The following is a 24,568-nucleotide window of genomic DNA, read 5'->3' on the forward strand; positions in this document are numbered from 1 at the left end:
GTGCTGAAAAAGCTCCGTAAAATCAAATCTTCCTTAAGCCGGTGATGCACTGTATTTTATTCCATACCAATTGAATATTTTGTACTCTTGACTGTTCTACTTTCTTACATGAGACTGTAGCTTTAGCTTTATTTGAGCCAAAAACCTTGTGATTTCAGATTGGAAAAGGTTATGATGGTGGTTAAATCAGCAAGAAAGATAGTAAGAATATTAACTGTAAAGGTGAAAAACGAAGACCAAAGAATAATTTTGTAAGGTATGTACAATGAATGAATGAAGGTGTTATTAGACATTAAGGGTGAACAAAATCCCTGTGGTATGTGACAGAGGAATTGCTGAAATTGGTAAAGAAGAGCTTTTGCAGTGGGAATAAAACGAGGCCAACCAACGGATGTTCTGTCGAAAGCAGTCAAAGACACTAGGGTACATGTGTGCACAAATGTATCGTAAAATTTTTTGAACAAACAAAAGAACTATGCTGCAGAAATCCCCACAGCTTGTAAAGAACATTGTCTGACTGGTTTTATGAACATTAATATGCCGAGTGATTTTAATTGAAAAATATTTATTTACCATGTAGTTGCAGCAGTATGCAGGTAAGTTACTTCTGTGTGGAAATGTATTGTATTCACACATCGTAAACTCGCACTTTCTAAAATATATATGATAGGACTGCTATATCAAACTGAACTGAGACAGCTGTATCCTTAAATTGTCCCCCATGTCTTAAGGCTGATGAATATGTACAACTCTCTGAAAACAGCCACGTAACTAATTGTTTTAGGCCGTCTTGTACAAAGACTGTTGTAGGTTTACCGTATATCTAAACTTTCATTAGCAGGCATATATTCAAGTCACCTCAAGTTCCAAGGTAGCCTGGAGCTAAGCAAATCTGAAATAGTGGGCATACTCAACTGGATGTACATAGAATTAAGTTCTCTTATAAGTGGTGTAAATATAACCACTTCAAGAGAATAATGTACAGTAGTTTGAGGAGCAGAGATATAGAATTGTACAGAGATACAGTAGGTTGATTACATATATATTGCAGATATGAGCATAGACAATCAAATCAAAGACAATAAATTTAAGTATCAAGAAAAAAGAACACATTTGGTAGTCTGTAATATAACTGGTGAGGGTTACTAAAAAAAATCATTCACAAATTGTATGAAAAGAACAAACATTTGAGAAACAAGCACAGGTTGTTTCACAACAAAACTATCATTTCTAGTCTTTCACAAATACTAGACACTTCAGTCCTGATTTAAAAGGTTGGTTTGATAGCTGAACCAGTCAGTGCTTTTTTGTATCTAGCTGGCTGATGACAAGATCTAGAATCCTAGTCATATCTTACTGATTTTTGTTACTATTTCATTGGTAAAGCATTTTTTAAAGCCCTTCAATGTTGTTTCACTTACAGCCAAAGAAAGTGGCGTTGGAGGAGGCCTCTGAATTATTTTCCAAAGTAAACAATTTGCTTAAAATTAATGTCAGTATTAGAAATTGTGCTTGGCTTTTTCTCACTAATGCTTTATAGGTTGGAAGACTCTTGCCAGTCCTACTGTATAATAATAATGAATGCACCACTATAAATAGCCGTCTAGTGGCCAAGAAGTTTTAAGGTTAGTAAGGGTTCATGAAGTTGTTAGGCACAATTCCCTGCTGGGGTTAATGACATCATTGCACCTCATGTAGTGCACTGTAGGGCATTGCTCAAGGGTCTTTGCAGCGCTCCTTCCTTAGGCCCCAAGCTGCAACCTCTTTCATTCCTTTTACTGTACTTCCTTTCATATCTTCTTTCTTCCATCTGACTGTCCACCCTCTGCTAACAATTGTTTCATAGTGCAACTGCTTTGAGGTTTTCCTCCTGTTACACCTTTAAGACCTTCTTATTGTCAATTTCCGTTTCAGTGCCTGGCCTTGCGCCAAAATTCTATATTCCATTCCTTAAATACCAAGAAGATGCAAAAGCGTTCAGGAAAATAGTCAATATGTCTCCCATACTGCAGAAGCAGAAAAGACTGATATTATGATTTACATTGAGGATATGAAGACCAGCCAGCTGCTTGTCAAGAACAACCAGGATTAACCAGACATTTTTGAAGAGCAGCCATAACCATGATAAAACGACTAGTAAAGTGAGTAGGTTTAATACTACACAGTTCGCTAGAAGTTTTGGCTGTAACTAGAATGTGGAATAGTTTGTCTAGTGCAATTATGGAATCGTCTGATTTCCGAATATCTAGCGAGGAGCAAATTCGTTCCTGCTCTCCGCTGCTGCTGACGTCTGAATTTCATGTTTATTTATCACCTTTTCCTGTAATTTGTCTCTCTATGCAAGCTGACTTCCCTTTGGAGCCCTCTTGGGGTTATAGTCTGTTGACCAGAAAGAAAAGAAGTAATAAGATATTATGCATTAGGAAGTACAAAAATGATAAACCTAGCACCTCTCATACAGGCAAAAAATGTCAAGCACCAGACAAGATACCGAATTTCCTTATATTTCATGGTGTAATACGTTTCTTAGGTCACAAAATTGTGTTATAGTTATTTATTTTATAACGTTATAACCGTTTACTTAAAAATTATATTTAAAAAAAAAAAATCGCCATGCGTGCAAATACTAATTTCATAGTGGCGTACATTATTGTTGCCAGTATGCGTGTAAAGAAACCTAAATCAAGATTCGCTTTCTTGTACAAAATGGTACTTAACTGAGATAAAAAATATAAAATTATTATAAAATATATAATGTTTATACATTTTAGTAAAAAATATATTTTAATACGAAAATTAAGAAATATATAACATTGTCATTTACTTCAAAATTTCACTGTTTTTAACTTATCTTTTGATTGTTAGAGGAAAAACGCCGTAAACACTGGCTACTTATTTTGGGGATTTAAATTGCCGCCTATTCAGAGTATTAAATCTAATTTTACAAATTTAAAAAATCTAATATCTTGATAAATTTTACTTTATTCAAAATAATTAGTATCTATTTAACAATTATATATGTAATTATGTTTATTTCGTAGCCATGTGCCTTAATCTGTGAGTATTTTAAGAAAAATATTCCCATTTACGTCTCAAACAACCATCTCCATATTTTAGAGTATGTGACATTTTTACCTTATTTTATATTTATTTTATATTTTTGAATAATAACGATATAATTAGTCTTCGATAAAATGCTTAAATCATGCCAATAATGACAATAGTGGATAGAGATAATACATTCAAACGCCGCTTGTAACTCGAACATCGGCAAATACAACAGGTACTGATGACATTTACCGTTGCCATTTATCTCAATATGGATTAATTAATCACCATCAGTATTCTTTCATCTTAAAAAATATTGGGATATTTTTAGTGTATAGTAATTATAATTATAGTAATTAAAACTTTTTTTTATAACTGGGTAGGAAAATTAAAGCCTAAACGCTTGAGATGACATATGTATTTTTGAACAAAATGATTGTTTACGTTTTAGAATTGGCGTTGTTACCAGATTCTGGAATAAGAAATAAATATATTTTCTTAATTTTTCATGTTAAATAAACGTATAATAAAGTATAATTTGAAAAAACTATTATTTATATAATTTTTAAATATTAATTTTATAATTTATATATTTTAAGCCATTAAATTATATAAACTATTATAGTTTATAATTTCTTCCGTGGGCCGTACGAATTTTTCTAGCAAGTGAGGCATATTTACGTTTATTACGTCGTTATTTAGACACTCAGAACGATATTTAATATCTCGAATAAAACTATAATATATATTTTTTAATTTAGCAGACAATTCATGTAATAAAACATCGAATTAATGATATTATACGGGAAATAATGACCTCACACCTGGTAATTTTAATTCTAGGGAAGTCTATCCTCTAATTCTTAAAATTCCATTTTCTCTATAAATAACTCACATGATCTTTTTAAAGAAAATTAATTTAATTTAAATATTGAAGTAGTGTCTTTTTATTATTATTATTATTATTATTATTATTATTATTATTATTATTATTATTATTATTATTATTATTATTCTCTCTCTCTCTCTCTCTCTCTCTCTCTCTCTCTCTCTCTCTCTCTCTCTCTCTCTATTGTACTATTTTATGTTCAGTGAGAACATACATACGTATATACATGCATACATTATGTATATAGTAGTTTGCAGTTTATTTATGATGTATAAATACATACCTGTAACGTGGCATTAAATACGCTTCTGTTATGTCCTTCTTATATTTATATTCATACTTAAATGTTTATTCATAGTGTAGCCTTATGAATATATAAAGCGCATATAAAAAAAGACTTTTGGAACAATATATGGAAATATATGAATGCTTATAGTGTATGTATAAATATATAGTTGTAGTGTATGTATGTATACATACGAGTTGATGGCATATTTTACGTGTATATGTGTATTAAATAGACATTTAAACGCCCGAATTAAGATACTTATCTTGTGGAAACTAGTGTCGGCGGAGCTGTTATCTTCGATAACATTTTTATAAGTATTAAAAATATTATTAAATTGCCATTAAATACATTTATAGAATTTATTTATATAAATTATTTAATTTTTATTCATAATTAGGAATAAAAGCTATATACAAAGATGTTATCAATATTATTTAAACAAAATAAACTAAATGACTAACACACACAAACAATGGCGGGCGTCGACGAAACCTTTGATTTTCTCCTCCGTATCTCCCCTGATATTTGCAGGTATTTCCTCCTTATACCTGGTATTTCTCACTTATATTTTATTTATAAGTTATGAGGTTACTTATTTAGGTATTTGTGAAGGTTAAGTATAGGGAATTAAGTCTAAATCACGAGTAATTAGTTGTTGGGATCCCTCAAGGGTGGCTTCTGTCGGTCCCAGGAACACGTAACGTGGCAAAAGTAGTTTCTTAATTAATATCATTCCATATTTATCATTTTACCATAAATAATTTATTAACTACATAGGTTATAAGCCTGTATCTCGATAGGAAATCCACGAAAACCATTTTTGCATATTTTGGCGTTTTCGTAAACATTCAGTAAATGAATATGCGAAAGGCCACAATAAACAGTAAGGGGGACCCTGTTGGGAAACCTGGGGTTTTGGGGTTGGGGAACGGACACAGGTAATTGTCGAGTTACAAAATTCTGACCTGCTACTGTACATACAAGAGGCATGGCATTCGGTAAGGCTATCCTAATGTACCTTCGAACACCGCTTTCCTAAGCTACTGGGTATTATTTTATAAGTTGCCAGTACATGATATGAAATTGCAACTTATATTTTTTAAAAGATCTCTTCATTTTTGTTATTTTGAACCCCTTAAACACTGCGCAAATGATAAATAAAAAATTAATCCAACTACAACTTTTAAGGCAAGATAATACTGGCGCCCCCCCTCCATAGCTAATACAGCAAAATTGTAACAAGTAAACACCCATAGGTTACGTTAGGTTGGTATTTTTAGGTTCTTTTAGTGCCCTATCATTTCCTAGCCATTTTTGCATGAAAAACCCAAAATGGTTTTTTATGCAAAATTGGCTGGCTTGAGTCTTATTGGCAGCTTATAAAATTTTAGTGGCTATTGCTTATCTGTATAAGAAACATTCCGCATTATTAACAGACTTGACCTGCCACTCTGCATACCATAAGCAACAACATGCGGTAAGCAACAACACAGTAGGGTACTGCTTACCTATATAAGAAATATTCTGTATTTTTGATTGACTGACCCGCCACTCTGCAAACAAAAGGCTACATCATGCGGTAAGGAGGAACACATTGGTTAGGCTATGGCTTACCTGTATAAGAAATATTCTTTATTATTGACTGACTGACCTGCCACTACATACCAAAAGCTACATCATGCAGTAAGGGGGTCATATCGGTTAGGCTATTGCCTACCTGTATGAGAATATTCTGTATTATTAACTGACTGACCCGCCACTCTTACACACAAAAGGCTGCATCATGCAGTAAGGAGGGACACATCAGTTAGGCTAGCCTAATGTACCTGTATAAGAAATATTAATTACTGAATGATTGACTGCCCTTCAACTGGGTACTTCAGACTCATGGGTTAAGCCTTGTCAGGTGTATTTAAGGATGAAAAATTAGTCATCTTCTATGATATTTTGTATGTAAAGCGGTATTTATTGTGATATAGTCTGCGCAACTAAACTCAAGTTTTATCCCTGATTTAAATTAAAAAGCCTTATTTTAACTGTTGCACTGGTAAACTTTTAATTCAAGTCATTATCACATTTTGGACTTGAAAATATGATTTTTCCCATGTTTTTATGTGTGTTGAATATTTCTGTTGTTCGTTTCATTCGCTATGTATTGACCTAACCAGCCTCAACTAGCCTGACTAACCTAATCTAACGTAGGATATTTGGTCCTTACATCGGTGTATGATATCAGTTTGAAAACATTCAATAAAATTACCTTAATCTGAATGAGAACCATTATTAGGAATAAGGTTTATGAATTTCATCCGGTCTGTATTTTTTCCACTCAAAAACCTCATTCTTAAAAGTACTCGTTTGCAAATGAACAAGTGACATAAATGTTCAGAATGTACATTAAAACATAAGAAAGTTATATTATCAAGCCCCAAATTTAATTATGGTTTAAAGTAAGGTGATACCATTGTACCTAACCTCGCATTTTATGGCACTATACTTTACAATATCTGTCATAATCTAACCTTACTGTGCCGAAATCGTAAACTCGTCTGCAGGTTGCTTTTATTGTTGTAGCGTAATGGCAAGCAACAACATATATGAACAGTCATAATTTGGGTCTAACTATACAGCTCTTTTGATACTGTACTTTGAAAAAAATTTTCACTTGTAGAATTTTAGTGTCACGTTTCTCCATAAGAAATAGTTATTGTGTATAAAGTTATGTATTGTAACTGAGGTCAGATCTCATGAAAAATCATCCATTTTTATTAATTGAACAGTTTTGGTTATGCATTTCTATCATTGCAGGTAGATGTGATTTCTCAGATGTCTTGGATTTTACTTGATTACGGCACAAAAAGTGAATTTATATACAAGCCAGTGCTGAAGGTACTTCAATAAGTAATTAAAATCTTTTTGTAATAGTTATATTCACCTTGATTTCATGATCAAATACAGTATTTATGTATAAAGTAATGTACTTTTGATTTCATGGTCAAATACAATATTTATGTATAATGTACTTTTAGAATACTAGATGAAAAATAAGAGAGCATATGTGTTTTATGTAAGCTATGGTCATGCTCTAGTGCCCTGAATGTAATCAGTAATTTTCCTTCCTTTTTTCCAGTAATTAGGCAGATGTGTGAAGAGGTTCTCTTTTTGGAATCCAAAACGACACTGTAGTATTTACTTTTCTGTACTTTTCATTTTTATGCATTTTCATAGCAATTGAACATGGACAAGTTAACCAACTTTTTTTCACTTTATGCATTTGTATAGATAGCAGATTTTTCATTTTTTTGCATTTTTACAGCTAGCAGAATGTAATCCTCTTGACCTTCAGATCTTTTCTGTATTTATTTAGCCTGTAGGATACAGGCAATTTAACAAGGGTCAGTTTATGTTCCTGGTTTTGTAAAGCTATGGTCTCTCTCTCTCTCTCTCTCTCTCTCTCTCTCTCTCTCTCTCTCTCTCTCTCTCTCTCTCTCTCTCTCTCTCTCTCTCTCTCCCACATACACAGGATGCTTCACACACATGCACAGGATGCTTTAACGTGAAAAACAGCACAAAAGTGTTAGCATTTAAAATTTATCAAATTGTGACAGGTAGATTGGGATAAGGTTGGGCAGGGAGGGGTTAGATTAAATATAGAATAGATAACCACCTTTTGTAGTAAATACAACTTCTTCATGCCTGAATTCCTAAGAGAACCCCTTTGATACATCTACCACCTTGTTGAGTGTTGTTACAACTCCAAGCAAGCTTTTGGTAGATGGAACCCACCTTGGTCAAGAATGCCAGGATGTTTTGTGATTCCACACCGACTTATGAAGAACCATCTTCACTTTGTCTGAACAGTTAATAGTATGATATCTTTTTTAATTTTTTATGTATTGTTGAGGTTCCTTTTTTGAGCCATTTCAAAATCTCTTGTATTGTACATGTGAATCAACACCTTGGAAACCTTAGGTAATTATTTGAATGGTTTGTGCAACACCAGGCTGGTTTTCATTCTTGCTGTGTAGAAAAAGTGAAAACTTTAATTTATTGTCTTTTTTTATAAAATACATATTATTGGTTCCCATTAATGTTGCAACAAGTTGATACAGTGAAGTATCTCTTCAGCATATGAAAAGCAAGGTTTTTTTATTTCAATTGAAAAATCTCTATTGTAGAACCATTTAGATTTTAATTTACGAATGCCCATATTCCTCCAATTTTTTCTGATTGTTACAGTGTTTTCATTACTCAGTGAGTAATGCATTAATTGAAACAGCAGGTGAGAGAGAGCAATATTTCACATTCAGGTGTTCTCGCTTGGTAAATTCACCAGCATTGACGAAAATAAGGGATTTTTGAGGCAATTATTTCTATTGCAGTAAATCTTAATTATCAGCTAATGAGTTTCAAATTTAATTGATTTTTTAATTATTTATTTCAGGATATTCCAACAGTCCCTACCGTGATGAAGGTACAGCTGTTCGGATGTGATTACAAATACAGAATTTTGGGAGGTATGTTGCGTTTCTCCATATGACATTTTTCCCTTTGACATAGGCATGAATATTGTGTAAATTAATTATTTTTCGTGATGATGGCTTGTATTTTAACTACATCTTACAATCAAATGAATAAAGACTTTGAATACTGTACCAGGAAGTATGGTCATTTATGTGAGAGCTGAGTAACTTGCACTTTGCCTGATAGTACAAATTAATCATTTATTATTTGGTATGACAGGCTCCAAATAGTTATTTAAAATTTACCTGAAACAGGAACTAAATGGTGTTAACTTACCTTTATATTCTTCCTCTTCCACAGGTTTAACTTGCAGAGTTACGACTCAAGAACAAATTGGAATGATCAAAAACTGGATTCCATATTGTCTTCTAATTCAATGAAGAGACTCAACGTAGAAGATTGAAAAGGAAATTATACAGTGCTACTCTTCTGTCCATTTACTAAATCATATCACCAAGTGTGGGATTATCAGAGTGTCTTTCTTAGAGCAAACCTTGAGGCAGCTGGTCAGTTATTAGTTAAAATGTCATTAACACCACTAATTTCATGACTTTTCTTTGCTATCATTTTCACCCACACTCCAGTGACTAAGTCCCAACTCTGAAACATTGTTTATGGCCACAAACCCCTCCATATCTTTGTTTGACCCTTGTACTTGTAATGCTAGGTAGTTTATAATTAGTCAGTCATTGTTTTCTGCTCAATCAGTCCAGTTATGCTACATTCTCTACCCATTACAGCCTTTGCAATATATAAAATGTTTAGTCATCAGATATGTAGATATTATGTATCGCTTCCTAGTTATGATACTTTCCCCAGGACCCCTCTTTTTGATGTGGTAAAAAAGAAAAAGCACCCGTGCACACATTTCATACCTCTGGTATCTCAGGTCATTTTTTCCTGTTAAGGGTTTAACTTTTAAATGTTTATCATTCCATCCATAATATTTTACCTCTTCAATGTCATTCAACCATTTTTTACATGAAAAAGTTACGTAAGCTGTTACACAGTGACATGATATTGTACACTTTGTTATTTTCATCCTACAGATGAAGTTATATTTTCAAAGTTATTTTCACGTAAAAGCTCATGTCAGATACATACACCTTTTTTATTTTTCTTTGATTTTAAATTCTGATCATAATTGTAATCCATTCATCAGAAATTTTAAACATTTTACTTTGCATGTTATCACATCAGCTGCTTCAAGGATATGCCTTGCTTAAGCAATTTACTGACTTGATTAAGACACTTTGGCACTTGTATTGTAGGTTATGTTTTGTCATGCAGTAGTGCTGTAAATATTAGGCGTACGCTCAGATCCTGTCTTTTTAAATGGCTTATAAGAGAGATGAAATGCTACCAATTTAAAAGATAAGTTTATTCAGGCAGGACTGACAGCCACTATACAGTCAACCCCCTGTATTCACGGGAGATGCGTACCGCTACCCCCTGTGAATAGCTAAAATCTGCAAATACTTAAAACCCCTCTAAAAATGCATATAACTGCCTATTTATTTAGTTCAAAGCACCAAAAAACCCTCTAAAAATGTTTATACCTGAGAATTTTAATAGTTCTATCACAAAAAGTGCATTTAGTCATGAAAGTGATATGAAAATACAGTAATTTGTGAATATTTCTTAATGAAAAATACTATGAATGGTGAATTTTCCACGAATAATGTGTATGTATGTTCCACAGTAAAATCTGCAAATAGGGGAAGCCGCAAATCCAGAACTGCGAATAGGCAGTGGTCCACTGTTTGTATGTGGAAAATTAATTATGAATATTTTAATAGTTTGAAAGTTTATTTTTAAGAGAACCATAAGTTATCTCGGGGCAATGGATGCTTATCTGTGCTTGAATGTACAGGTAAAAGTCATTGTTAAATTTGAAGGCACTGTGCAATTGATTATTGAGGTTTCAGATGCTAGTGCTTAAATTTGCATGTACAAGTGATTGCAAAATGCATGTGAGCAAGTTAAGTTTGTTAAATTTGCCACTAAAAGTGGCCTTCAAAGTTAAAATTTCTGGTGCAAGTTAGTTGTTTGATATGCTGATAAGAGTGGTTGTTATATATTTAAGTGTATATGTTAATTATGAAAGTTACGCTAAATATCTTTGTTACAGTCGTGTCCACGTACGGTCCTTGGAGCAGTTGACTGAATATGGTAGTTTGTGGTGGGTATCCAGAGTTATGTGAGATTTGGTAATTCTCAGTATGAGAGAAAGAGAATATGTCCTTAAATTGAATTCTGCATCTTTTGGTATGGAATATTTCCTAATTGGTTTTGCAAAAATAATTTGATTCTTACTGAGTGGTGTCTTATGGTTCTCTTTATATGTTGATAAAGCATTGTTTACAAAATAGCTATCAAATGTTAATTTCTCTAATTTAAACAATACTGTTTTTACATTACTGCTAAAGTTTTTAGTCACTTTTGATGTTTATTTACAAACAATGCTTTATTACATACTGCAATTTGTATCCATTTCAGATAGGTTTTTCAACATAAGCAGGGCACACACTCAATGCTAATTAGAAAATTGTATCTGTTACAAAACACATCCCTTGTCTTTTGTAATTCCTTCTTTATCAGCAAGTTAATTGTTGCATTTTGCAAAGGGACACTTCCATCTTGGTTACATAAACTCCCCCAAGTTCCCATGTAGGTGACATCAGATTGTTGTGCAATGTTTTTAAGTTTCTTCTCCATTGCTTTTTGTTTTATTTTAGTTTTCATCTGTACCCTGTAGGCCCTTCTTGCTAATAGGAGCTGTCTTCTAACTTTTTGAACTTACATTTTGGTCGTATTTTCTTACCCCATGTGCTAATAAATCTTGTGGGCAAATTATATTAATTTGAAAATGTAACTGTGGTTGGTTCAGCTATTTAACACATTGATAGAATAATGACATTGATAATCACCCCAGGGCTCCAAGCTGTTACCATTCTTCTGGCAAATCAAGATATTAGCATGGTTTTTTGTATTTCAACCCCCAAAAGATAATTATTATGACTTGACATGAACGTTTTTGGTCAAAGGGAACTTGTCCAGTGCTTAGAAATCCCAGACTTTAAAATCCTACTTGTTTTCTGTAGAAAAGTTTATACATGGTCAGTGTATATTTATGCATGTGTACATAGTTTCCTTGTTCATTTTATTCTCTCTTGTGATGTCTTAATTGAAGCCTTACCATTTAATATAGTTTGGGCTTTAGTTCTGTTCATACTTCATAACTTTAGAAATATCTCTGTTTACTACAAAGTTGCAATATTCTCTTAGTCTTTGAGATCAAAATTACGGAATATCTTTTGTGACCGAGTTTGAGTTCAGTAAATTAACAGAAAATATAAGAATGGCATGAGTGCTCTTGCTTATGTTGTATGTTTAGTAACTAGGACTAAAGTTTTTAGTGTTAGGTGCCATCTGTACGTCTTGTTATTGTACACGAATGTTATTTAAACAAAGATCTTTGTTCAACAGATAAATTGGAAAGAAACTAAATAAAGATGGCCGCACCCTCATGTGCTATGTGGTCAGGCATTGAGGTCGCCCCACCAGAGGTCTGGGGTCCCAAAATGTTCCTGAAAGAATCATGGATGTTTGAAGGGTTTCATTTCTACAAAGGCAACAGCTATACACAAGTACCACAGTTCCCTCTGAGTCCCTCTAGAATCTTGATGTTTTCATACGAGTCTAATTTCAAGCCATGTTAGACCCATTTTCTGTCATGCCAGTAAGAGAAGTACCCTCTCAAAGTGGGCCACTTTCACCTTGCATCTGTAGAGACCACATGGGTTCTTCTGACAAGAAGGTCAACATTCCTGTGAGTTCTGTTGCATGTTCCTTTGGGAAGTTTTTGAACAAAATAAGTAATGTAGTGATCTTTATCCAGTTCGTATGATCTCCAAGTCAGTTTTCTAGAGATTAATACAATATTTGAATTTGGAAAATGTCAAAACACAACTTTTCCATTGGAGACTTCTAACCCCCTTCAGTTTTAATTGGCAAGAGATGTTGATGAATTGCTAACACATCTTTTTATATTCAAGTTAGGTGCTAAATGACCATAAGGGAGTCAACAGATATGTTTTTGGAAACCATGATAAAATTTCAGGTACAGAGAAGTCTTGTTAAATTGCCATTTTCATAGATGTTGGTTACTGTTGAAAAGAATTTTTTTGTATATCAGATTTTCAGAACCAAAATGTGGATTTTCAGGGTTTAATAGATGTTTATGTATATTGAAATGTTTAGTTACATTGGACCACATTCATTAAATAACTTGTTTCAGCTCTGAAGGAAATGAAAATGGTATTTCTGACATGTTTTAATTAGTATTATCTAATATTTTTACATGTTGTTGAACGAAGGAATTTATTCAGTTTTGACTTGTCATTCAATGTGACTTTTGGTAACTCAGGTACATGAACACATTATAATAGTATCGTGTAAGTTTCTGTTAGTTCATTTAAATTGTAAGTTGCTCCATCGGATGCTTATGTACATTGCAGTCACTTAGAAAAAAATCTCTTTGAGTACCAGTAAAGTGAACACTGATGTCGTACTTACCAGGTATACAGAAAAGATGCTTGAGTACATTTGATATGGTGAGATTCATCAGTAATTGTTGGTCGTACTTAATTGCTGATGATCTGCATTGACTGTATGTCATATGTGACCCTGTAACGTAAATCTGGATAGTGTGATCATGTAATCATCACTGATTTGTTTGGGCTATGTCTTCTTGGGGAAGCTGGTGGAAGTATATGCAGATGGTAGTGAGGTGCTGTTGTTATTGAAGTATGGTTTGTGTCTCTTGTTGGGTGGTGAGAAAAAGAGCAGTTCACTTGAGAATTGGTTGCTTACGGTGTGATTTTTGGAGCTTTGTTATTTGGTTACAGTATATGTTTATCTTTGGTCGGCAGGGTCCATTTATGTCTGCATAATGTCGAGTTTTGAGTAAGGGAAAATCGTATAATTGAGGGATTACTGTATTTGTTGTACTATTCGAGTACAGTACTTGTATTCGTATCACTAACATTCTTCTGTTGGTGGAGTCGGTTTGAGATAGCTGTATAGCTTGTGCTTTGAATAATCATCAGTGACCATTTGCTCTAAGGTATGATTTCTTAGGGTGAAGTACAAATGGTTTCCCTTCCACGACATCTCACCTTAAGAACTCAAGCCGTACATGTTTTTTGCCGGCAATGTTTTCGGGGTGTGAAACTCCTGTACCTTGTCCCTTCTATTACCAAACAAGTTTTGTCTCTTATAAGTAGGTTCTCAGTCTGTGCTGAATGCTTTTGGTATGTTGTTAGACTACTGCCAACACAGCAGTTTCTGTTGTTGAGTGCATCACAGATGCAAAGTTGATCTGAATCAAATTATAACCTCATAAATCTTCTGGTGCTAAATCTTGCCTCTCTTCATACTACAAATTGCGCAAGATGTCAGTGCCAAAAAGTATGTTTATTATATGTAAAGATAACACAAAGTTATACCTCCTACAGAAGTTAAAAGATATATGTCAGCATTTGGATAGTTAATTGTGCTGAAATAGGCCTATGTATATGCCATACCATTGTTACTTTAAGTAAATGGCCATATTACCAAACAGAAAAAAATGAAAATATAAAGAAAGTAAACTGAACACTCAAACTCGATAACCAGAATAAATGACAGGAAATTGTTCTACAGTGTATCCTCAAACAATGAGCTCAAACCGTAGACTGTAAGATCCTGACACAGTGTATACTATGACAAGACCTAAGGCTTAGAAGCATTTTTTAAAGGTAAATTTATCCACTCTAAAAGTGGCCGGAATCACAATGAATAAACTAATACCCAGAGGGTGGGACCTCGTGTGAAGCAATCCCTGACACAAATAATATACAAAAGGGGATAAGTATCAGTATTATTATATTACAGAAAATCTTATAAAATAAGCTCCTGAAAAGTTAATTTTGGCCAGAACAAGAAACTTTAGGTATACCTAAAAGCCTAACCCTGTGCACTTAAACCTAATACAAAAAAAAAACACACTTAAACCTAGTAACAAAACATACCTTGATAATTAAAAAAATCCAGCACCCTTAACATACAGCAAACATGATCATTTAATGGTAGCACAAGCTGTCCAGTCGTAGCCCGGGATTACCAGCGAGTCAACACAGATAAGGTTTGATGTGCTGGTTCGCTTCCAGAGCTGGCACGCACCCGCAACGTCCATACAGAAAATTTTGAAGATCATTAGGTCCTTACCAGCAGTAAGATCATCAGTGAGTAGAGTGACAACTCTTCGAAGACAGTACAGCTGGCTTAAGCAGAAGAATGTAGAGAGACAAGCAGGACAAAAAGGTACCTCAGTAAGGCACCAAGCAGAGGCTCTGGTTGGGCCGCCACACACGAGGACACAGACTGAAGAGATGGCGCAAGGAGTGCCTCCCACAAGGCACTGACAAAGCAGAAGAGGCAAGGCAGGCAGTGCCTCCCACAAGGCATGCAGACAGAAGTCCTACTCACGAAACCTCCAGCTGAAGGCCCACACAGGCAGAAGAAAAACACCTCAGTGTTGACCAAGCAACACAGGTGTTACAAAGCTCCTTTACAGGGACCAAAGTGCCTCCAACAAGTACAAGTCCACCGCCAGAGAAGCCGTAGAAAGCGCTGCCTTCATAATCCAGAAGAGCTGAATACAGACTGGCGAGTTAAGTCCTGGCAAACCCCAATACAGTCAGGGGAGCCGAGTGAGAAAGGACACAAAAGGTAAAGACTCTCAAACAACAAATTACAAATGTGAAAAATAAAAATAAACAAAACTCATGGGTGCAGTACCAATACAAATGCAAATTATCTTGTGGTGGAGAAAAAGAAACCAAAATGAACTTTTGTGCTCAAAACAAACAAGCATTTACTCTACTTTAAAGGTCAGAATTAATTACAGGTAATTGTTTCAATGGTTGGTGAAGAGTTTTGGTTTATATGGTCATGACTTGGTGTAAGACAGCATAATTTTAACAACTTCAGTGACATACCATTAATACCACAGGTACTCCAGTCACGTAAGCAGTGTTACTGAATCATGGAATGATATCCCAAATACCTAAAAAGATTTTATAACATTTCGAATTACATTCTTTTACTGCCAAAAACTATTAAAAGCCATTTTGAAAGCAAGTAACGCATTTCAACTATGCACAGTTTGGCTTCACAATGACAGCAAGAGCTGAATGTAAAGTTTGATTAACATTTGTGCTGTAAACAGTTCAGGAGAATGTTCACAGGAACAAAGCCTGGAGACAGACTGACAGATTGGACTGTCTGATGGTGAAAAAAAAATGAGGCAGGTATCTCCTGCTCTCTCAGTCAGTGTTAATGCCTATTAGAGCCATTTATTCAACACAGAGAATAAATCGCAAGTTAATTCCTGGTTTTGTACCATGACTGAAATCCTGCATGTGTAGCCCAATGAAATGCAGCATCAGGGTAAAGAATTTTTGTGTGCTAAGGAGAAACTTGGTTGCCAAAGCAACCTTATTGCAGGCTTCAGCTTTTGAACAGTATGCAAAAAGTAGCACTCAAAAACATTTTATAGTTACTGGACTAATTATTAGGTGAATTCTAATGGATCTTGTACCCTTTATAAAGACAAACCTTTTAGACTAGCCCTGTGAGAACAAATTTGTTTGTCAATTGTTCTGGGTAAACTTTGTATAACTGAGTTGCCAACATGGGAGTGTTCTTACGAGCATCAAATGTTAGTAAAAAATCCTGTTCTCAGTTTGCTTAGAGGGTATATTGTAATGAGCATTACATAGCAAATCAGATTTATAAATAACAAGTGTAGAAGTTAATGGAATCCATGTTAATTTTTTGTGGTTATTTTGGTAATCAAAGACACACCCCAAAGATCACTGATAGAACAATGATTGCTGACATCCAACAACTAATTTTCACGTCCTCATCTCTACCTTTGGTGTAGGACTTTATAAATAAAATGATAATTGAATACTTCAGGCTCATTAGTACACAGCACAAAGTTTGTAAAGTATTTGCATGAACTTAGAGGAATGATATCACTTGGGGATTACCACACAGAACCTACAATATAATTTGTTTCCTGGGCTGGATTGTTCCCAAGGGAACTAATCTGTTTCTGCTGGACCCCGAGCCATGTGGGCATCGTAGGCAACGAGCGAGTGGACTCTTTGGCCCGCTCTGCAGCTTTGTCGGGATGCCCGCATTTCAAAACTATCCCAAACAGATTATTTCCCATTTTTCTGTAACTACTCACTAAGTCCCTGGAAGTCTTTCTGGACTAGTATCTCGAATAACAAGCTCTGTGCAGTTATTCTTCAACAAATATGACCTTTCAGTCACTAACTTTCACCATATTGTAGCTATAAATAGTATAACATAGCACCATATGATCTGCAGTACCTGGTGCTTGATGGCTATTAATTTAATTCAATTCAAGGAAACTAAAACATCAAGGTATCTTTGATTTTTCTTAAGAGGTGGTTAGAACACCATGAATTTTCTGCAGAATTCAGCCATGATCTACATCAAAATGATGCTTTCTCATGACGCAAGGAAATCCAAGCGGTATTGGACATAAGACTAAGTTTTAACATAACCTGGCTTTAGAAGTCAATTGCTTTATATCCAGTGTAAGGTTGGATATGTTAAATCTAGTGTTTAAAAAGGCAATTGTTTCGGCCAATTTGGGGAAGTGTCTCCATATTTCCACAGATCATTGAGGTGGCTTTCATCATAAGCTGTTACTTAGATATTTCTAAGACCATATTAGCCATGAGATTGGTCTAGCAGCTTTTGTTTAGACTGTGCCATATTCAGCTCAGATTAATAATCGAGGCTTGCATCATTGGCTCCATCTTGGGCCCTGGTTTAGACGAAGTGTTAATCCCATTGATCTGTTTAGATGGGTCCTGGTTATAGGGTAGTTTAGGCGTGGCGTGAATCCCATTGACTTGCTCGATGAGTCTAGGTTCAGTTCCCATCAGGTTTGAACCGTGTTTGATTACACTGGCTTATATTGATAGGGCCTAGTTTCAGATCCTACGTGAAGTTGAATCTCTTTGGCTTGATGTGATGGGCCTGTGTCCATGTAAAGTTTAGGCTTATGTAGAATTCAGTTGACCTACTTTAATGAATTCTCTTCTTTGCCGTGCGAGTAATTATGGTTGAGACGTGCTTGATTGGTCTAGGCTCATTCCCAATCATTTAATCCATAGTTAAAGTTACTGTACATTGGCTTATTTAGATGGTATATGTAATTCCTTTCCAAGTGAAGAATTTCATTAAAGTGAAGTCGTTTTGGTTCCCGGTTTGAATGTTATCAGTAGACTTAAACTGGACTTTCTAAATATGTGGCTACCAAAGTATATTTGTGGTTTAGACTTCAGTGAGCTCTGTTGTACTCCAGGGTTGTATGTATTGTAGTCTCACCCCCAAAATTGCTATTATCATTCAGCTCTGATACTGCAATGTGGGTTGAATTCCCCCTTCTGTTATCGGAAAAAAAAAAAACTGAATTTCATCTTCTTGGTTTTCTGAATTCATTTGTGCATTCAACCAAGAAGCTTGTGTAGTTATGCATCTCTTTTTATATCTTTGTTATAATAATTTCTCTTGAGAAGTCTTTGAGTTGTTGCTGATATTTTGTCTATCAAGAAAAGCGGTTTAATTATGTTAATACAAACTTGATTTGGTTCGGAACTTTTCAACCAGGCAAAATGGGCTTACGATTAGAGATGCTGCGTCTGTCTGTTTGTGCTTTCTCTCTGGGCACCAGGGCTGGGCAGCTTTGGGGCATCTTGGTTCTGTTGCTGAGATCTGTTGCAAGTTTTCAAGCATCGATTTCTTGGGATGAAGTTGCTATCCATAGGCCTATGTTAGCTCATTTTGGGTTTGTTTTATCATTGTATTTATAATATTAAATCTCTCTCTCTCTCTCTCTCTCTCTCTCTCTCTCTCTCTCTCTCTCTCTCTCTCTCTCTCTCTCTCTCTCTCTCTCTCTCTCTCTCTCTCTCTCTCTATGCATGTGGACCTACGTTCTTTTTCAAAGAAAGAATAGTCTTAAAAAACACATTTTTAGAGATATATCCTAACAAGTATTTGAATGATGAAGATGATATTCACTTCCTGTCCTCATTCTTGTCTTCTTGCCAGCAAAAAAATGTCCTTTAACTTCCTTATCTAAGCTTGTTTTTTTTTTTTTTCTTATATATGGCAAGGTCTTGTAGGTTAAAACTCAGTCGTCCTCATTCATGTGTCTTTGGACCACCATGAGTAATTTAGACTCATGGCAAAGTGTTTTTATACATTTTTAAGCTCTCAGAATGTGTTTGTAAATTGTTCATTATTGTTACAATGAAAGCTTTTGTTATTACATCAGGGTCATTGTTATTGGGCAATTATTTGTGTCTCTAATTCTCTCAGACATTCCTCTATGGGAAACCTTTATTTGTCTTGAATTTCTGGTAGTTTATTCACACTACTGCCCCCCCCCCTCCATACTGGGAAAGGGACTTAGTACCATCAGTGCACCTTAAGTGGGGCACTGGAGTCATTATTAACAGGGTTTTTGCAATGTCCTTTCTGCCCTGAGCTAAATTCTCATTTATTTTAATTTTTGTTTATTTTTGTGCCTTTTCCTTTATTCGGTCTTGCTTTCCAACCTTTTTAACTCTCTTTTTAATTGCAAAGGTGTCTGGATTGTGAATAATCACCTATCCATGTACAATCCAGACCCATTGTTTATTTTAACAGATATCCCAAAAAAATTTAGTCTTCAAAATGTCTGTCTCCTTGAACAGGATAAGATTGTCTATAGGCCTGTAGATCCTGAAAGCTGTTTTCCCTTAGACATGGCTTTTAAACAAAGATATGGTATTCCATGGTTCCATTATTCAGAATATTTATGTTACAAGTCTATGGTAAGAGGTCCCATAGGAGGCGGTCCGTATGCTTTTTATTTGGCAGTGATGGAAAATCATCAGTGCTGATGACATCAAATCATTGATAATTTCTCTACCATCTCTCTGCATAATTCTGGTGTTTACGTTCAGTGTTCGTCTGTTAAATGTTACTCAAAATTCGGATATTTTTTTCTTAAGTGATTGATTTGTATTAAATACTACAGATACGGTAATAAAGTAATTAAAACATATATTGTATTGATGTGTTTGTGTACTTGATATACCAAAAGTCACGTGAGTGTCAGGTCATGACTGATAACGGTTTCCTTTTGTCCGCCATCTTGAAAAAATACAGATAATTTCATTTAAAATGAGCTCAGAAAACTGCTTCATTTATCGAGGCTGAGACAGAGAATGTTATCTAGTGACTTGTTTGTATGTAATTAAACAGTTATATGCATAATTATATGTTAAATGTTTTTAATTCACCTGTTTTGAAGCTCAGATATGCAAAAAATTTAAAAGCTTTCAATGTTAACTTCTCTTTTAAATATGGCGATCTACTGTGCCTAGTCTGTACCTGATATTTTAGGCATCTAAAATCGTATTTGTAAACAGCCAAAGCGGATTTAGCACCTAAATTTGATATATAGAGATATGTTTGCTATTCATTACAAAGTTCTTTTGCCAATTTAGAGCTGAAATGACGTAAAAAGACACCAGTGGAAGAGGTGCTTTTTGGCAGTACAAATTCAAATACTGTAGACTAATCTCTATGGAATTGGCTTGGAAGTCGTTACGAACTGTTTAACGATCGTTAACCGTTATTTAACTCGTTCAAAAGCTTCCTAGGAGAACAAGATAGTAACCGAACTCGTTACGGTAATGTCGACCTTATTGCCTTATGAAGTCACGTGACTTCTACAAATGCAATAAGGGTGAAAATGGCTTAACCATAGAGGTTACCGAGACTTACTGACGCGATAGAAAACGGGTGTAATATGGCTTGAATTACTCGTATAGAAGACGTACGAGACTTGAGTCGGGATTCAGGGTAGACTGTGGTATTTGAAAGCTGCTTCGCCTTTGTGGGAATGAAATCACTAGCATTCGTGATATTTTTGGGGACATTTTGGGATCCCAGGCCTTAGGCGGGTTACCTTACTGCTTTGCCTCGTGGTACAAGAAGTTAAAAATTTTTTTATATTGCTGTTAATAAAACGAAGTGTTCTCTTAGTAGTTTTTATTCATCCTCGACTGATAATGGCGAATTACAGGTAGAAAAGCATAATTTGAATCTTTAAAAAATTTGGTTTCTCAATCTGTAATTCTTACTTGACTACACTTTGACCTATATGATTAATGGTCAGATTGCTTGAATACTAAGCTAAATTTTGACCTACCCAGTAAACCTTTCGATATAAACCATATTTGGTTCCTTATAGGGAGCATTAAAGTTATTCTGCAGTTGAACGGGAATCTAGAAACTTTCTATTTCACTCAATTTTAGTACTGCAATTATCGTTCTCAACAGCGTTATGACTTTTGTAAAATCGAAACCGTTCATGTCGAGTGGCTATATCTCCAGTTAAGCAATTTTACTCCAGCAATTCTCATCAACGTAGACTCTAGCTGTAACTTTTTTTTTTTTTAGGGTCCGTCCACACGAAAGCGAGCTTGTTTGACTTGTTAGTAGCAGAGTACCAGCTACCAAAGGCCAGACTTTAAATTGAGCAAATTCGGATCTTGTGGACGCCTCTTCAGTTAGATTACTTTGCAATAATTCATCTAATACATTAGCAATATTGCCAGGGCCGCGTAAGCTTTACTCAAGGTTCTTTGCACTTTCATTCGTTTTCGGGATGTTCTCTTTTAGACATTACTTCCCATCATCAACTAAAGGTGGATTCATACTGGAACCGAGAGGTTTTCCTCCTTTTCGTCTTTCAAACTTTCTTTCAGCCCTGAATGACCTCATCGGTCCAAGTACTTGGTATTTGGCTTAAATTTTATAGTATATTCCATTCAATTTTAGCCATTGAGTCACTTAGAACAACTGCCTTTGCAGTTTGACAGACGAAACTTTCATTGTAAAAATCTAAATGAGTGCGGAGTCCTTTACACGAGAGAGAGAGAGAGAGAGAGAGAGAGAGAGAGAGAGAGAGAGAGAGAGAGACGCCTGGGTTGGAGAGAAAGACAGAGAGGCGCCTGGAGTGGCTGCTAAACAACACAAGGGAGGTAGGCCTATGGAGTCACATACTGAACCAAAACAATATTTGCCAGAAACATAAGCATTAAAGGATGTCGACAATCACCAAACGCCAATAACAAGCACTAAAGGATGTCGACAATCACCAAACGCCAATGAAATCTATAAATGGGTCACAAGGTAGCTTGGGAAATTAAATTTCGGAGAAGTGTGGTTATCAGGTCGTTGGTTACAAGAGAATTGGTACAAGCTGTTGATAAAGCGACATACATTACAAAAACAAAGGAGAGGTTTCACCAAACATGTTCGGCCGTTATGACATTTGACAACAGTAGGACAGGATCTGGTGATCAAAGCGTCAGGTACACCAGATGAGAGACGCCATCAATATTCAGCATGGAGTCCTCTGATGTTTAGTTCTGTATTGTTAGTAACAAATGCAGAAGAGGCGCGCTCCGGAGCTGCTATATGCAAGACGACCTGGTGCAGTTAACAAGAGAGACACGGGAAAAGGTCGTATAAGTAATTTAGAAGAGCAAGATTATGGGGACCAGAGAACTTAATGTTTAACACAGTTCCTGATGGCTGAATAATTCTCCAAGGAAGATAGATTTAGAAGTAATGTGAAAAGTTCGAAAATAACCTGTTAACCCAATTTGTACCCAACACTAAATATACCACACAGAATCAATTGTAATGTTTAAGACCGCAAATTTGCAATTGCAATGAGGGCCTGTGATTCTGCCCTCAAGAAAAATTCAACAGTAGTATTAGTTCCGGGACGAAAGAGGTTTTGGCTACAATCTACTTTATAAAATACAGTACCTTGGTCTGTTGCTGTTGCCGTCAATGAGACCCCGTAAGCAGAGCTTGACAGGAAAGGAGAAGAAAGGAATGGCTAATCATCATAACTGTCAACATGAGAGCAATGAAGAGGGACCTAAAAATTCAAAGAGGGTTTGGATGAAGGAGACTTGGACAATACTGCGAGGGAATTCACTATAGATCTGACACCAATATAGTGTCGTCAATAACAAAAACTAATACCAGCAACATTTGAAAACCATGATGGCAACATGAACCTTATCAACCCAACATGAAAAGAACTTTTACAACTTTCACAGAGGAGATTAGCCGCAACATAAAATATCTTGCAAAGTAGAGATGACAAAAAAGGTGTCGTTAATGAGCAAAGCAAAGTGACGTAATAATGACATTTTAATGCAAGTAGTGAAAACAGTGCAAGACTCATATTGTGCAGAACAATCTTATAAGGAGAGGCACCAAAAGAAATTTGGTTCACCTTGAAAACGAGAAAATCATCATGATGCCTGTTTATGAGATCAGAAAACCTAAGCAGCCCGTTTACTAGACCAATAACGATTGGCAGTAAGTGGCCTTGAGACGCAAAAACACATCACTATCCCAATTAGCAGCAACACATTTCTACTCTTCACTGATACATAACCTGGAACAGTCTTCAGCCTTGAGGGACAAGAGGACCCACTAGGTCCACTTAATCATCTATTACTTACCCACGTTCAATGGGACAAACACTTTTCAAGACATTGCCCTTACCATATGTCTTGGCTTGGTGGTGTCAAAATCCTGTAGTTTCAGTCCTTAACCACAGCTGTACTGTGACAACTGACAGCAATGACTGTTGTTAAACTGGAATCGAATTCTTATAAAGAACAAGCCATGATCCAAAGAGAACTGATTATCCTTGAAGAAAATTACACACTGATTCAACAACCTAACCATACCTAGGATCGCTTTCATTAATTTTAATAAGAATTTAACAAGTATCACAGATATACTGCATTCCTGAAATATTTAAGATAAACCAAAAACAGCTAAATATCATCAACTAAACACAAAACCATATCATAAATGAAATCAAATCTAATAATGTAAACCACTGAAGAGCTTTCGAACTTACTGTCTTCTCCATGATTTCCCATCTACAAGTCTTCATTGTATCTGGTGTTTACTATTTCCCAGATACAAACCTTACTATCTCACTAGGCCAGCCAACTTAAGGACGAAATCTTGATGTGAACATAATCATTTATTTCCCATACAGCACAAACAATCCATCAATTGAATTTCTAAAATACAAACACTTCAGTTATTGACACCTACTCACAAATTGAACATTATCAAAATTCAGAAATAGTGTTTCATTTTTTTAAGCGCTTACCTAATTCCTGTCAATTCTCAAGTTAATATATTATTACTCTATGGCATATCACTGGCCTTCCCATGTTAATCATTATCAAAGCAAACGTTATCACTGGCTTTCTCATGTTAATGCTTATCAATGCATAAGCTAGGACATCGAAATTTTTTAAAATACTGTACATCAGGGACGCTTAAAAGCACTATTACAATACTAGAGGACCACTAAAAAGTAAAGTTTCCCATATGAAACCTTAGTAAACAGGTACTACCAACTTTCCCATATCTCATCTTAATGAAAGATATGTAACACGTTCTTCAAAATATTTTTTAAACAAAACCAGATACACAAAAGCAAAACCTTGTAAGTACTGGCCCCCACCCCCAACAACAATAAAATGAGATGTAACCTTTTAATTACAATGTTAAGGAATACTACTTAACTTAGGAGAAATGACACCTATCTGCTTTCTCAGTAA

At 35.1% G+C, this 24,568-nt stretch overlaps 1 long non-coding RNA gene across 1 annotated transcript; it reads left to right on the forward strand.

The window, feature by feature from the left end:
• The first annotated feature begins 4,684 nt into the window (after positions 1–4,684).
• Positions 4,685–10,369, forward strand: LOC136855834 (uncharacterized). Its single transcript, XR_010858143.1, has 5 exons — positions 4,685–4,757; positions 7,035–7,115; positions 7,357–8,093; positions 8,671–8,743; positions 9,051–10,369. It is a non-coding gene; the product is annotated as an uncharacterized lncRNA (long non-coding RNA).
• The last annotated feature ends 14,199 nt before the right edge of the window (positions 10,370–24,568 follow it).

Source organism: Macrobrachium rosenbergii, chromosome 33 (assembly GCF_040412425.1).
Source record: "Macrobrachium rosenbergii isolate ZJJX-2024 chromosome 33, ASM4041242v1, whole genome shotgun sequence".
Lineage (NCBI taxonomy): Eukaryota > Metazoa > Arthropoda > Malacostraca > Decapoda > Palaemonidae > Macrobrachium > Macrobrachium rosenbergii.